Source organism: Homalodisca vitripennis, chromosome 8, assembly GCF_021130785.1.
Source record: "Homalodisca vitripennis isolate AUS2020 chromosome 8, UT_GWSS_2.1, whole genome shotgun sequence".
Taxonomy (NCBI): Eukaryota; Metazoa; Arthropoda; class Insecta; order Hemiptera; family Cicadellidae; genus Homalodisca; species Homalodisca vitripennis.
The window spans coordinates 107,938,207-107,952,474 of record NC_060214.1 but is presented as its reverse complement, the minus strand read 5'-3'; the positions used below and the strand labels follow the sequence as shown (position 1 = coordinate 107,952,474).

The 14,268-nt window shown below is 33.3% G+C and overlaps 1 protein-coding gene across 1 annotated transcript in view; it reads left to right on the top strand.

Annotated features, from left to right (window-relative positions):
- Window positions 1-2,218, top strand: part of LOC124367860 — a 33,442-nt gene extending 31,224 nt beyond the window's left edge. The window contains exon 9 of the mRNA XM_046825024.1: window positions 957-2,218. The gene's annotated coding sequence lies outside the window, so the exon portion shown is untranslated. The remainder of the gene's footprint in view (window positions 1-956) is intronic.
- The last annotated feature ends 12,050 nt before the right edge of the window (window positions 2,219-14,268 follow it).

Sequence of the window (14,268 nt, the reverse complement as noted above, 5' to 3'; positions counted from 1 at the left end):
CAAATACTGTCGACTTAAATAATTAGTAAGTTTAATGTTTTTTTTAATTGTTAAGTTAATTAAAAAATAAAAATCTTTTTTTGGAAATTTCGATAGACAATTTTTTTTTTTTGTGTGTTTTTCTCCTTTTGTTTTAAATATTTTATAGCTGATTTCCAAGAAAATATCATCCTAATAATTTTTTATTTGGGGAGTGTTTAAATTCTTTGTTAACAAATTTATGGTTGGTCTTGTCCAGCCAAATCATACATCAATGAAAATGGCCTAAAGTTAACCTTGTTTCAGTCATTCTTAACAAATTTTGAGCGTTTCCAAAATGCATAATAGATTTGTGTTTACAAACACTTGCACGCTAGTGCCCCTAATCATTGGAACCAGATGTAAATAACAAAAATGTACCAGAAAACTCAAGTGATAAGTCATAAAACTGAAATTGTTCAAGACAGTAAAAGTTAAATGTAATAGTCTTGATTCAGGCACATTTGGCTATTTTGGATCTAATACTTATTGGACTCGTTTTGTCTAACACAAGTGTTCTCAGGTGATCAAAATACATAAGGAAATTGCAGATACTATCTTGTAAAATGATCAAGGTTAGAGGTTTTACTTACACTTTGGCCTTATTTTGATCTTGTCTCGAAACTGTGACATGTTTGGGCAAAACCAACAACAAATGTATGTTCAGGAGGTCAAACATATTGGGTTGTACTCATGATTTTGTTAAATTTGACTTTATGAAATTGTGAATATGCATTTCGTCATTCCCACTTTATATCAAGTTGTACTTCACAAAACCATCTTGATCTTATAAACATTTTGGTTAACCTTTTTTCATTAATGACATTAGTCTTTTTTTACTCTATTTAACGCACAATTGCTAATATTACTATTATTGTTGTGTTTTTCTACTATTACATTGTCAAAGAAGCAAATAGATTAATCTGTTTTTGTTCCAGATTCCCTGCTTATTACAACTTAAAAGGGTGCTTCCACTGACAGCCACCTATAGCTTATACTAATTTATTGTAAGATTACTTTTTAAGTGTTTGAAAACAGGTTACAGGATTGTTCGCTTGGTGACAAGAAAATTAATCTTTTCCAAATGAAGCATTGTTAAGGCCTTGTGTGAAAACAAAGTTGCTTTGTTTAATCTGCAGGAATAATTTGGGAAGCGATGAATTATCTTAAAATAAGTTTAACGCAGACAATTTTAGACCTACTTAATAAAATCTAATGCCAAAAATTGTCTAATATGACTATTTCTTGATAATTTGAGTTGTGTATCCTTTTCATTTTTCTAGACACAAATATGTTAATTAATAATTTCTTTATTGTTCAAGATAATTTGGAAGCAATGAAAGGAAAGTTCTAGAATGAAAGCTACAATTATCTATTGTTATGAACCAACAACCTTGAGTTTTGTACCATAAAATAAAACCATATTTATTTCTTATTTTTGATCAAAGATTTCTCATTTTAAAGGTACTACATTTTACATATCTAAATGCTAAGGCATTTTCTATGAAATGTATATGGTTTTCCATGATTGACGATTTTAATTTACAAAACTGTTGAAATTTTATACTGGAAACCTAGCTGTAATCTAGGAAAATCTGAAAGGCACTTGGATACTTATAAGCTGTATCTTTTAATTGAAATATCTAATAAATGCTATAGCCATAAATAAATGTTTACAAAATGGTTTCAGGTTTAGGGTAATGTTGGATTTTTTTATTCTTTTGTTTGGAAACAAAATTATATTTATTGTTAGGACATGGAAAGTGCTGGGTAAGAACTCTCATTTTTAGCAGGAAAAATGTTCTTTATTTTTAATCGAGTAACAGCATTTTCACAATATTTTTATTAGCATTCCAAATTCATCTTTGTCATACATATCTTAGATGATTAGTCTATCAGTATTGACAACAAACTTTTGTCAATCATTATTATATGTATTCCGTAAACAATCGGAATCAGTATTTTAATAGGATAAGAAGTTAAACTCAAGTTGTTGGTGAGATAGTGGACTTCAGGTCACTCTAAAGAAAAAATCACATTCTAGACTGATGTGAAGATTAGTAGTACACATGTGAATACAGATAGTCGGATTGTCTGTCAGTATTTCACACCTCCCACAATAGGCTGATGGTGTGTGATAAGTAGTTATTATTCTTATCAGTCTTTTTCTTCAACCTGCCCTCCAAAATCTACATTTTGAAAATACGACAGTCTAGTGTGTGGATTAGGGCATGAACATAATATGTAAATTATTGAAATTATAAAATAAAAAGCTTAAAATGTATTTCCATTTTTAATTAAAGAATTTACATCACGTATTGCCTTTAGTTTTACACAATTAAAATTACATTTAAAATGTTTGTTTAAAAATTTTATTTATACAAATTAGAGCACCTAGTTTTAATCTGTTTTGTAATTTTTTCAAATCGTACAGGTTTTTTTAAGTTATGTATAATTTATATGAGTAGGTATGTAGTTTTAAAACGAGTTTTGGTGAAATAATAAAATAAAATCCAAGATTTACTATTAAGATTTTTAGATTAGTTATATAAATATTTTTTATATACATTTTAGTTATATGGTTGTTTTATAGTGTTATATATTTTGCAATGTCTACCTGACTCAAACAGTGTAATTAGGAATAGAACGTTTATAATTTTTTTAAGAGTTTTAAAGAATTTCATAGGTTAAGTTAGCCTCCAAGAGGAAAATATCATTTGTCAATTAGAAGTCATATTAAAGCCAAATGGCTCATTGTTTGTCATGTAGCAGATAGAAAAAGTATTTTTGTAAGAAATCTATGATGCTTCTAAGAAGTATGTTTGTGTAATGATGATCGATGATTATAATGAGCTGTGCCGTTTTATATTTGTCTATTAAACTAACAAGTACAAAGATAATAATACTGCATTAATCCGTGTTTTATTACTAACCTGTGGTGTTTTCTGCTGTTTATTTGTTTGCTGGTGTTATTACCATTGACTTCTCTATGTTGCCACAGCTTTTCATATCATCTGTGAGGAATAATACACAATTGTGAGATTTTAAGTTTTCAAATTGTAAATTTTCAAGATGTTATCATTTTTAAGTGAATATATTCAAACAGATTCCCTCGTTTTGTTAGATAAGCTGCTGCTGCAAAAGTTGCGATTTAAAATCAGCTGTTGTATTTCATGTCAGACTTGGCCACTTTGTATTTCATACTTACTTAAATTTTTGAAAGAACGTTACTCTACCATCAAATTCAAGCTACTGTACTTCCATTCCAGCACAGTGAATTTTTTCATTAGCTTGTTAAATTTCAAAGGACATACAATATAGATTATGATCCAAAAAATGTCCTCGAAAGAAATTCAAATCTTTAAATAAATGGTTTAGTTTTGAAACTATAAGATTTGTAATGTTAGTAAAACAGTAAATTTTATTATAATTGTCATGTTTTTTTATCAAGTTTAAAGTCTCATAAAAATGCAGAATTTTATTATTATATTAATGGTGACTTTATGATTAAATTATATTTTTACTCTAAAAAATACTCCACTATTATGCAAGCTACTAGTATACATAACAACTATACCTATACTAAACTATAGGCCAACCAGGGCTCAGCAACAATTATGACGGGCCCTCAACCGTTCTGCGGTGTTCCAAGGTGTGAATCCTCTAGGGTTGTCTCGAAATGGATTCGCGCGGAGCATGGGAGAAGGTGGAGGTTGCATCCGGGTTTGAGAGAGTGAGTAGAATGGTATTACAGTCACCTTCCTCCAGGGTGGCTTCGGACCTTCTCTCATTAAACAGATCAATGTCTTCTAAGGTCATTGGTCTCATTACGGGGCATGGTCACCTGAAGAAACATCTACACAGAGTTGGCATCCTTCAGGAGGATCCGCTCTGTGGAAGGTGTAATGAGCAGGAGGAGACTGCTGAGCACCTGCTCTTTGATTGCCCTGCAATAGCAAGAGAGCGGTATGCCATCTTTGGTAGCTTGGACAGGGGTGGTGAATTTTCCCAGGAGGACTTGATAGGTTGTTTTCGGCGGTTTGTTGAACTGCTGAAGTTGTAGACTTGTAGGCCTCATGGTGTTTCCGGGGTGCGCAAAAAGCCCTTGAGGCTTAAGTGCATGGCAGTAGGCTGCCCCAAGGGAAAAAAAAAAAAAACTATAGTTTACACATTTGTTTTACTTTTGTAATCAAATTAATTAATTAAGTTAATTTATATCAAAATGTATTATTATTACTATTTCATGATTGCACTAAACAAATTACGTAGATGATAACTAAATAAGATGGATTCGCTTCAACATTTCAAGCAAATTGACCATTCAAATGGTTCTGACAATTGAAATGTTTTGATTATTCTAGATGCAATTTGGTTTCCGTTTGATATTCACCTACCGTTTATTATATTGCTTTATATACGATTCAATTTATAGACAAGTGCTCTTTTATTAGCTCTCTCTCGTGATGGTTTCGTAGATGTGTGGACGGAGGAGTTCTTTTGAATGAGCAAAGCTCACTGCCATGTTCTCTAATTCCTGTCATGATAAAGGTGAGGTGAAATTTGAGTATTGCCCAATCCGCATATATATCCATACATACCTCAATTAATAGTTAAGCCCTAAGTAAAATTCCAATTTCAGTGCAAAAAACGGTAGCTAACAAAAATATGGCATGGCCGCTAGGAGCAGGCACAAATTACAGTGAATTCATAGCTCAAGTTAACGTAAGAGGGTATTTTTCAAATTTTTTTTTTTTAAATAATGACCTGATTGGTTTGTACAACTGTGGTTCGAGGCATGCAACCAGACTGCCCCAATTTATTGCTACCCGTGGTAAGATGCACATAGTTCAGCCAAAATGATTTTATTAAAATGGGGTTAAAAGCTTCTGTAAATAAATCAATCTTGGTAAACGGCTGAATTCAACAATAGGCCTAAGTAAATGAGAAAATGTTGTAAATTTAGCTTTGGAAACCAATTTTATGTACTGTCCGACCGAGACATTTTTCATTACTTCTTAAAAGTATAAAATTCAATAATCAGTTTTCATTAACAAAAATCTTAAAACTAATATCTGTTATTTGTGTTTCTCTTGAAGACTTTAGAGGGACTGTTGGAAATATATTAAAAAACGAGTCCTGTGAGGCACTCCTCTTCATCAAAACCAACATGCATATCAGCCTATCAAATTCTTGACACAGCGTTGTACAGTTGTTCTGTAGAGTTGCACACATAGTCCTGAAAGGACCTTTGCGCCTCCCTTACTTAAATTTTTGGCTTTCAGAATTTTAGGCTTTTACAGAATCCTTTAAGATTTGAGAGATCCTGTTCTCTGGTATCCGTTGGGCTGAAAAAATAAGGTCCTAGGATATTTTTCTTGTTTGCAAATGGCAGGATATTTTAGCCGTATATGTTTTGCTCATTCTTCTGCCTCTCCAGAGAGTTCTGCATTCATCAGTTTGGTGTAGACCCACCTTCATCAGATGTTTCCCATGAAGGCCATGTCCTGTCAGGATCACTTATACTAGTCATATATCCTCCTTGCTTTGATCTAGGAGTACTGACCATCCTTTTGCTTATGGAGAAATAAACATTTTCGATTGCCTGAGTCCTGCAACCTTTCTCCAAATTTCGGATCTAATCCTCTTCCTATGCATTTACTAGAGCTTTGCTGTAGAAGAACCCTACCAGAAGGCTTTCAGAGCTTATCTCGGCAAGGGTGTCGGCTGTTTCGTTCCCATGAATGGCTTATGGCCTGGCAGCCAGCCAATGGCAACTGTTTCCATTTGCCACTATTGCATTCTTACATTCCTATACTGCTCTTGACTCAAAGGAGCAGGTGTTGAGTGTAAAATGCTGCCTAACTGTCTGAAAGTATTAAATATTCTGCACCATTAGGCTTTATATGAGCCTTCTGGCACATGTTTCAACTGTCATGATCTCTATGTGTGAGCCCTTAGTGTGAAACTTCAGAACACCTGTAGTAAGATAGGCTTCCTTCTTGCTCCATTTATCTCTGTTCTATGATTATGAAATAGTTTTTTAAAGGAGTATTTTTTTAACCGTACACTCAGAAACGTAGGTTATCATTTCAGCGTCCGGAAATTAAATTATTATTAACATGTGTCCTTCCGAGGAAGTAGGCTTAAGCACGTTTTTACTCAGCAGCTTCATATCACTTAATGCGGCTGTCTTCTTCACCTCATGCCCCAGAGGAATATATCCCAGTACCTACCAGAGTTGAACAGGAACTTACTGCCCTGGTAATGCTTACGCAAGCTAGCTTTGAACACTCTGTAGCCTCTTGGCTACTGTAATTTGATCTACTTTCGTCCACCATACAAATGTGACTATTGGTTTTTTATGACTTCATAGATCCATCATTGTATGTTTTGGTTGGTCCTCATTTATATCCAGAGTCTTTTGCTAAAGCCTTTGTTGCTTTTGATCAAGTACTTTCAATATGAGGATTTCATGTAAGCTTTTTGTCTATAACTACTCATAGATACTTGACCACTTCAGAATATTTTATTCTAGTACCTTCCAGAGCAGGTTAAGCTAGTCGAAGATTCCTTTTTCTAGTGAAGGTTATTATACATATTTGTGATGGGTTAATCCTCAGACCCTCCCCATGACACCAGTTGCTTATGAAGTTAAGGTCATCTTGAGTAAGGCATTTCAACTTGCCTTTATTTCTTCCCCTGACTATAATCACTAGGTCGTCAGCATAACATTGTAGTTTTTTACCTCTTTCTTTTGCTTTAGTCAGGAGATCGACCACCACCATCGCCTATAAAAGGCGAGATTTTATATATATATATATATTTATATATATATAAAATATATATATATATATATATATATTTCCTTCTAGCATTCATGCATGGCATTATATTATAGGTACCATTTGTTTGGCTCTCGTTCTTTTGAAAAGTTTTTCATTTTGTTTTTAAGTATTTCTAACCTCCTTGCCCACTAAGGCACATGTTTCTTTAGTCTATTGCTTTTGAGGGGGCAGTTTTTCTCATAGGCTTTTACCATGCCATTTTCTACCATTTGGTCTAACCTTTCCAGTTCAAACTCGTTTTTCTGATAGGGATCCATTTCTAGTACCCCTTCCACTAGTGTCACCCTATATGTCACATTTGTCTCTATCCCATCTTTAGGTTGAACGTTAAAAAAACAATGGTCCAACAATGAGGCCTCCTGTGAGACATGGCACCTAATTAAATTCATATCGTTTAGGCCTTTGGATAATGAGATATCGAACACCGCTTGCCTTATTTTTCCAATAAAGGTGGATTTTGATATTTTGTTTGGCAGTTCAAGGTTGTGGGTGAAGATGAACTGGAGAAGTTTCTCACCTCTGATGTGTATGTTAGTGCTGCTTCAGTAGGTGTGGTACGCATTACTGTTGCAGCTGAGGATTAGAGCTACTCCTCTTCCTCCACAGTACTGTAGCAGCCTTGGACAGTTTTTTTTTATAAATGAAAGAGATACTGAGGCAACAATTACCTCTTTTTTTGCCTTGTTGAGTGGCAACATGTACTGCCATTGCAACTATCTCTCGGTTATCAGTTATGGAACAGGAAAACCATTAATTTGTTTTGAGAGCAAAACACAGACTCTTGGATTTTCAACAATTCGATCATACATTAGGTTACCAACCTGAGTCGTTAGGACTCTGATGATTCCTTTACTAACCTAAGGTTCCTGGATTAGGGCGATATCCAGGCCTGCTGAGATGAACGTCCACCCTAAGACGTCAGCTGCACCCTTAGCATGGTGGACGTTTATCGGCATTAAGCATTGTATTATAAACCGATGTTCCTTTCAATGTGGGGCCCCTCGTCAGGAAGAGGGAGCATGTAGGTCTTTTTTATTCTCAGCACTTTTTTTAAGCAGACCTCCCAGTTAAGGTATTTTCTGGATCTTTTGATACCCTTGGGTTCTCTTCCACTTTCATTTCATCCTCGGTGATGTTTACTTTTCTGGCAGTCTCACAAATGGAGTGAGACTGGCGGAGGACTGTGCTCTCCGCCTGTCAGGGCTCCCTGTCAATCACTTTCATGCATTTCTAAAAACATTGCCCATGATAGACTATGAATAATTTACTCAAGTTTTTTAATTAAAAAGACTTATACATTTAATTTTTAATTACAATAAATAGTTTGAGTATATCCCTTCTTTAATTACAAAATTTTTGTTTGCATATTGACCAATTATTCATATTGTTTCAGTCGTTGTTCTTGTTTTATTTTTATCTAATATACAATTTCATTGATTAGTAGTTCAGTAATGTTTGTAATTAATTGTTTGTTAATATGATTGCAACATTGTTTAGTATCACTAATTTTACTGCTACTTTTTTAGTTATCAATTTATTTTACACGTGTAAACTACAAGCATTATAAAGGTATTCATAAAACACAAATAAAAAAACGGACTGCTTTGTAATTGTTACCATAATTTAGAAAATGTAGTATAATAATAAGTATATATATATATATATACTTTTATATATATATATATATATATATATATATATATATATATATATAAATAGGCACTATGCATGTTAAACGTACGATAATTATCAATAAAGTTTGATCATTCTTAAAATACAAGTACTGATTAAATAATGCACTATGTTAACTATACTGTTAACAACAACTAAAATGACACTTAATATAAATCAGACACATGTACACAATACAGGCAACGAGATGACTGAGTAGGCAGACACTATAGTAGATAGGGGTGTGGAAAGTATAACAGTATATTTTTGGAGATGCTGGTTTGAGGAATTCGCTAGAATCTACTCTGCTCCCCCGTACCCCTTGCAACACCACACTTTAGCTCCCTAAAGTAGTTCTGGTGGTACAAGAAAAATACTATAACATTGTTACCGACGTCATGAATGCTGGTCTTCATTGTGTGTACATGTACATAGTATCTTATGGAGGGACTTGGAGTCTATTCTACAAAAAAATAGTAGTCCCCTTCACCAGGAAACAGAACCTTGAGTCGTCTCCCAATTGAAGCTAGGTGTTACCTTGATCGACCCCAGTTTGTAATCTGACATGGAAACAAATCTTAAGTAATTTGGTTCACAAGGCAATATAGGCCCTAATGACATCCATATGCTTTGATGGAGTGAACTGTGCCATAAAACCGCACATGGCCCGTTTGCAATTATAAAACTCCGAATAACTTATGGCTTTCTGGTCTAGTGGAAAAAGGCAAAGACAAGCTTTCATTTTACAAAGGCTTCTAGTAATATTACAATACTACAGATTAACATTTTCTATTCTAAAGATTTATTATGGTAGTTGTATCTATGTATTACTGGACAGAACTGAAAAAAACTTTCTGTCACATTCCCATGTGGATGCAAGGTCTTGTGTCTTTCACAAGAAGTGCCCTCTTGTGAAAAATTTTCACTTTTTTGGAAAGAATGGATAGCCTGAACATGAAGTTGAAAATGAGCTGCTTAAGCCTATTCTGGCAACTGTGAATAGCTCTCAGTATTCTAGACGATCAGCTTATTTTGTTTGTCAACAACGAAAATTGTAGCATGTATCTTCTGTAAACACTGTACTTCAGTTTTAGGTAAAGAACAGAAATGATTTTCATAGTGGCTGGCAGATACAGACTGAACCTGAAGATCGTATTTTGCCATGATTATTTATGCGCGTTACCTTAATAATATTGAAGAACTATTATTTTTATAAATCTACAATAATCCCATTTTGAATAGCTAGGCCTAGTCTTCCATTGGTAGTCTCTCAATAGTCCTCCGATGGGGGAAGCCACCACTGGATTTAGTTGGTACTGGTGAAATAAATAAATCAGAGCAGACTTTATTAGCAAACTGATCAAAAACAGAAGACAATTTTTAAAGAACTGAAGAATGTTGCAAAAGCTTCACGAAAAATATTGATCCAGAAGAAATCGAGATGAAACAATTAATTGGTGTTAAGACTCCTTCTTGGAGCGACTTGTACTTTTAAAACGCCTCATCCACTGGACGTCGAGGAAATAAATTTGGGCCAAAAAACTAGCAAGAAATGTTTATTACAAAATACAGAATAAAGGGGACCATTTGTAAACAATTTGTACTGGTTTTTATTAATTTTAATTGCAATAACGGAGGCTATTTATATGAGAACGATATAGTTTACTCTAGGTTACTGATACTTATATACTTGAGGAGAAATCAGATTACAGAATCAAAATATAGTGTTGATTAATTATTGTTAATTAAATCTTTCAATTTAATTAACAACAATCAATGTCGAAAATAATTTGCTTACCTTTACATTGACCTGTTTATATGAAACTCTCTTTCTTAATTTAAAACTGGACATTTTATAGTCTTAATAACTAGCTTATGGTTGAGGTTTGATTAAGTCTCTTGAAGTTTTGTTTTTAATGTTTTAAGACAATTTTGTAAGAAATTTATAATGTGAAAGTTGAGAACTGTCATATTACAGACGGTACATTTCTATAAAAAAATAAATAAAAAAAAAACACACAATTTAATTTTCTATTATTTCACAAAAGAAAACTCACAATTATCCAATAATTAGTGTATTTTTCACGAGGCCTTTCGACATCGAAGATGCCATCATCAGGTGTGAATCAACAATTTAAAAACAAATATCAGCTGAGTAAAACTATCAACATTTATATGGTTAAAAATTAAAATAAAATGAAATAAATATTAGTATATGTATAAAAGTTTGGGTCAAAAAGAGAATTTAGTTATATTTTAAGGAATGGTGAATTTTGAATCGGTCCAAAATCATTGTTTAAAATTGTATCTTTGTGTTTTGTTATGTACAATGTTTCATATGCGTCGAGTTCTTCTTGTTTGTGGACTTCTTTTAATAATGTAAAGTTTTTAAATGTGTGGTTTGTTTCAAAAGCATGTTTGGCGATGTAACGCGACCGATTTGGGGATTAATTGGTATCCGCTGCCACCACCGGATGATTCCGGAAAAAGAAATAAAGTTTGTGCAACAACGTTTGAATTTTAAAAACACTGTTTTATTAAAGATTAATTTATAGAAATCACACAATTTACATTGGTTAAAAAGGGGGAGAGCACTTCTGAATGAGATAAAGTATTGAATTACATTATTGAAAGAATTTAGAAAAGTTTTATAATAGGGCGACAGAGAGTTACATGTCTACGAGTCTGAGGCCTGAACTAGACTAGCTTCCCAGCACACGCAGGTGCTGACTCTGCATTGTCAGCAGTCTTACTGCTGACCTCCTCGACAGTGCTGTACACTTTACAATTATTATGTCTTTAGTTAAATTTTACTAAATGAATGAAATTTGTATATAACCAAATAAAGCATAATTTCTTGAATTATTGTTAATATTGGGTTCGGGTCGTTACATCACCCTCTCCTCTGGAAAAGATGTGTCATAGGATTAAAGTGATGGCACATCTTGAATCTATTACATTCGTATGTTAATGACTTATTTGTAACTTTAAAATGTTTTTTTTCTTTGAAGTGTTCCCCAAATTATTAATACATATTTCTAATCTAAGTTTACATAATCATGATACTATTAAGATTTAGGATTATTACTAATATACAACATTTTTCTTTTCAGAGTCACAAGCCGGTCAGAGTCTTTTGATTTGTCACTTTAAAGATTTTAAAAATTTTCACATTTTTTTTCACTATTTAATCATGAGGGGGGGGGGTCATCCGAACAAAGGAGGCTTCGTGGATGATCTCTGCTAATGGAGTTCCTTCCTCCACCCTCACCGTCAGTTGGCTCTGGTCTGGGCCGCTTGTGCTCTGAGTTTGTCTTTGCTGCCGACTGGTCGTGCAAAGGCGTCTTATTCTCCTATGACATATAAAAACTACGAGCAGTATACAATTTAAACTTACAACTACATATATGATAATGAAATTATAATTCTTATTTACATTAATGACGACAGGTTTGTTTACATTATATCCTTGCAATAATGAATTTAGTCCTATTTCTATATGATCATCAATTAGATTCTTTTTTATATCTTTTAGCGTTTCAAAAGTTAAGTTATTGTTTAATAATATAAGAGCGGTTTCATTCGGCTGCAACATGTTCATTTTCGGTATATGAAGGTGCGTAATATTTCTTTTATAAACTATATTGCCTCTAATTCTTGAAAATATCTTACCACTTTTTCCAAAAATATCACACCTTGATATCTGTTTAATGATACCTGAGGTGTTAACAACAACTTCTAAATAATCTTTTACAATGTCTGTTTTAATTACAGATGTATCATCTTCAATATTTCTAAAACAATTTAATATTACTTTGTAAGGTTCTGCAACACTATAGATCCAGTCATTGCCATTTTGTAACCAAAACGGTGAGTTTACTTTTTCAGTTAGAACTCTGTTACACTTTTGAGTTACAGAACTTAATCCCATAAACAGTGAATAGATGCAACCATCGACTGTATGGTGTAGTACACTTATTGAATTTGGACAAATGTTAACATAACTGTGCCTACATTGAACATATTCATCTGAGGTGAGAGGTACATAGTACTGCCTATCTTTAGATATCAACAAGTAATCGTGTTCAATTTTCCAAACTAACCAATGTCTTAACCTAGGTTGATAAAGTGGTATCACTTCGATTTTATAGGTTTCAAATTGTCTATCAATTGAGCTTAATGGTACTGTAACAATCAATCTTATGCTAGCTGGATTAGCTAATGCTTGTGCTGTACAAAGATCATAATACAAAAATATATCTTCATCATTTACAGGAACAATTAGTTTCAAATGAGATGGTATACTCTTCTCAATTTTATTCAACACCTTTGTGAAATCATGTGGATTTAGTAATTTACTGCTTATCTTACCAGAGTATATAAGTTCTAATGCTTGCCTAAACTCTACTACTCTTAACTTAGCTTCATCAACAGTTTGACCTAAATGTCTTAACATTGTTGTAATTGCCATATGTTTTGCTAAGGACTGATGCATCATTATATTCTGTTCATTGAAGTTTGTTAATGATGTTATTAACCTGTCGTTGGCTGTAGATAACTTAATCATTATTTCATGAATAGCTTTAGTGTTACTTACAATTCTAGAATTAATATCTTTCATCAAAGTTATTTGTGTATGACGCGAACTAACAACTGTACCACTTATTAACTTTAGTTCGTCTACCTTGGTATTTACATGTTCTAAATCTTCACTAGTCGGTACACCAAATAACCACTTTAATGCATAACCTCCTGCATTTATAAGTCCACGCTTATTTCTAGAATGTCCTACAGGTGGCAAAAGTTTTAATAAGTCAGTTATATCACTCTCATATTGTTCGATTCCTTCCTTCACTCTTATATATTCAAACTCGAAGTCTTCGTCCCAGACGTTCACACTGATATTTTTAAACTGTTCTAATTCTACACATCTTTCTTTTAATGGTATCAGTTCATCAAGGATTTCTACTAGATCAAAGTCTAAAACGATTCTCCATTCATCTCCGGATATCACAGAGTCTTCTAACTTCCTAAACACAACTCCTTGGCTCATTTCAGCTGCTTTGACCAACGTAATAATCATTAGTCCTGTAACAAAGGTTATACTTGACATCCATAATCTAACCTTTAATTTATGTTATGCATATTCAATGTTGTTTAACTGACTTCTCCTTATTATAATATAACACAATTAATCTTCTTAAAGTAACTCGATTTATTCCTTTCACTTCTTACAACTTTTTTTCTTCTGGCCTTCTGTGTTAGTACTCTCAGTAATCTCATGTGCTTGTGTGGATGTACTCAGACAATTTTTAGTCTTTAGGGATCCCTTTTTTTTTGTTTTCTCTCACACAACATTCAAACTCATTCAGCAACATTCGTTTCACATTTTCACTTCTGTCAAACTGATCATTTTCACTTCATTCGCTACTGAGTTGTAATCCTACAAGATGAAATTTCGAGAATACACAACAACTTCGGCTTTTTCTTACTTCTCTCATGATATAACACTTTACTTCTACATTATTATAGTACAACTTGTATGCTTCTATTTACAACTCAACTTCATAGTCTTCCAGTCTGGACGGCTTCCTCCTTTCCCTGACTGGTCTTTCATTGTTTCTTTCTTGGGCAGATTGTAATCCACTCGGTCCAGCTTGCTCTGCTGCTTGGCTCGGTACTGTTGGATCTTCAACCTCCTCTTCTGCATCACTTGCTTCTTCTTCGAGGCTTA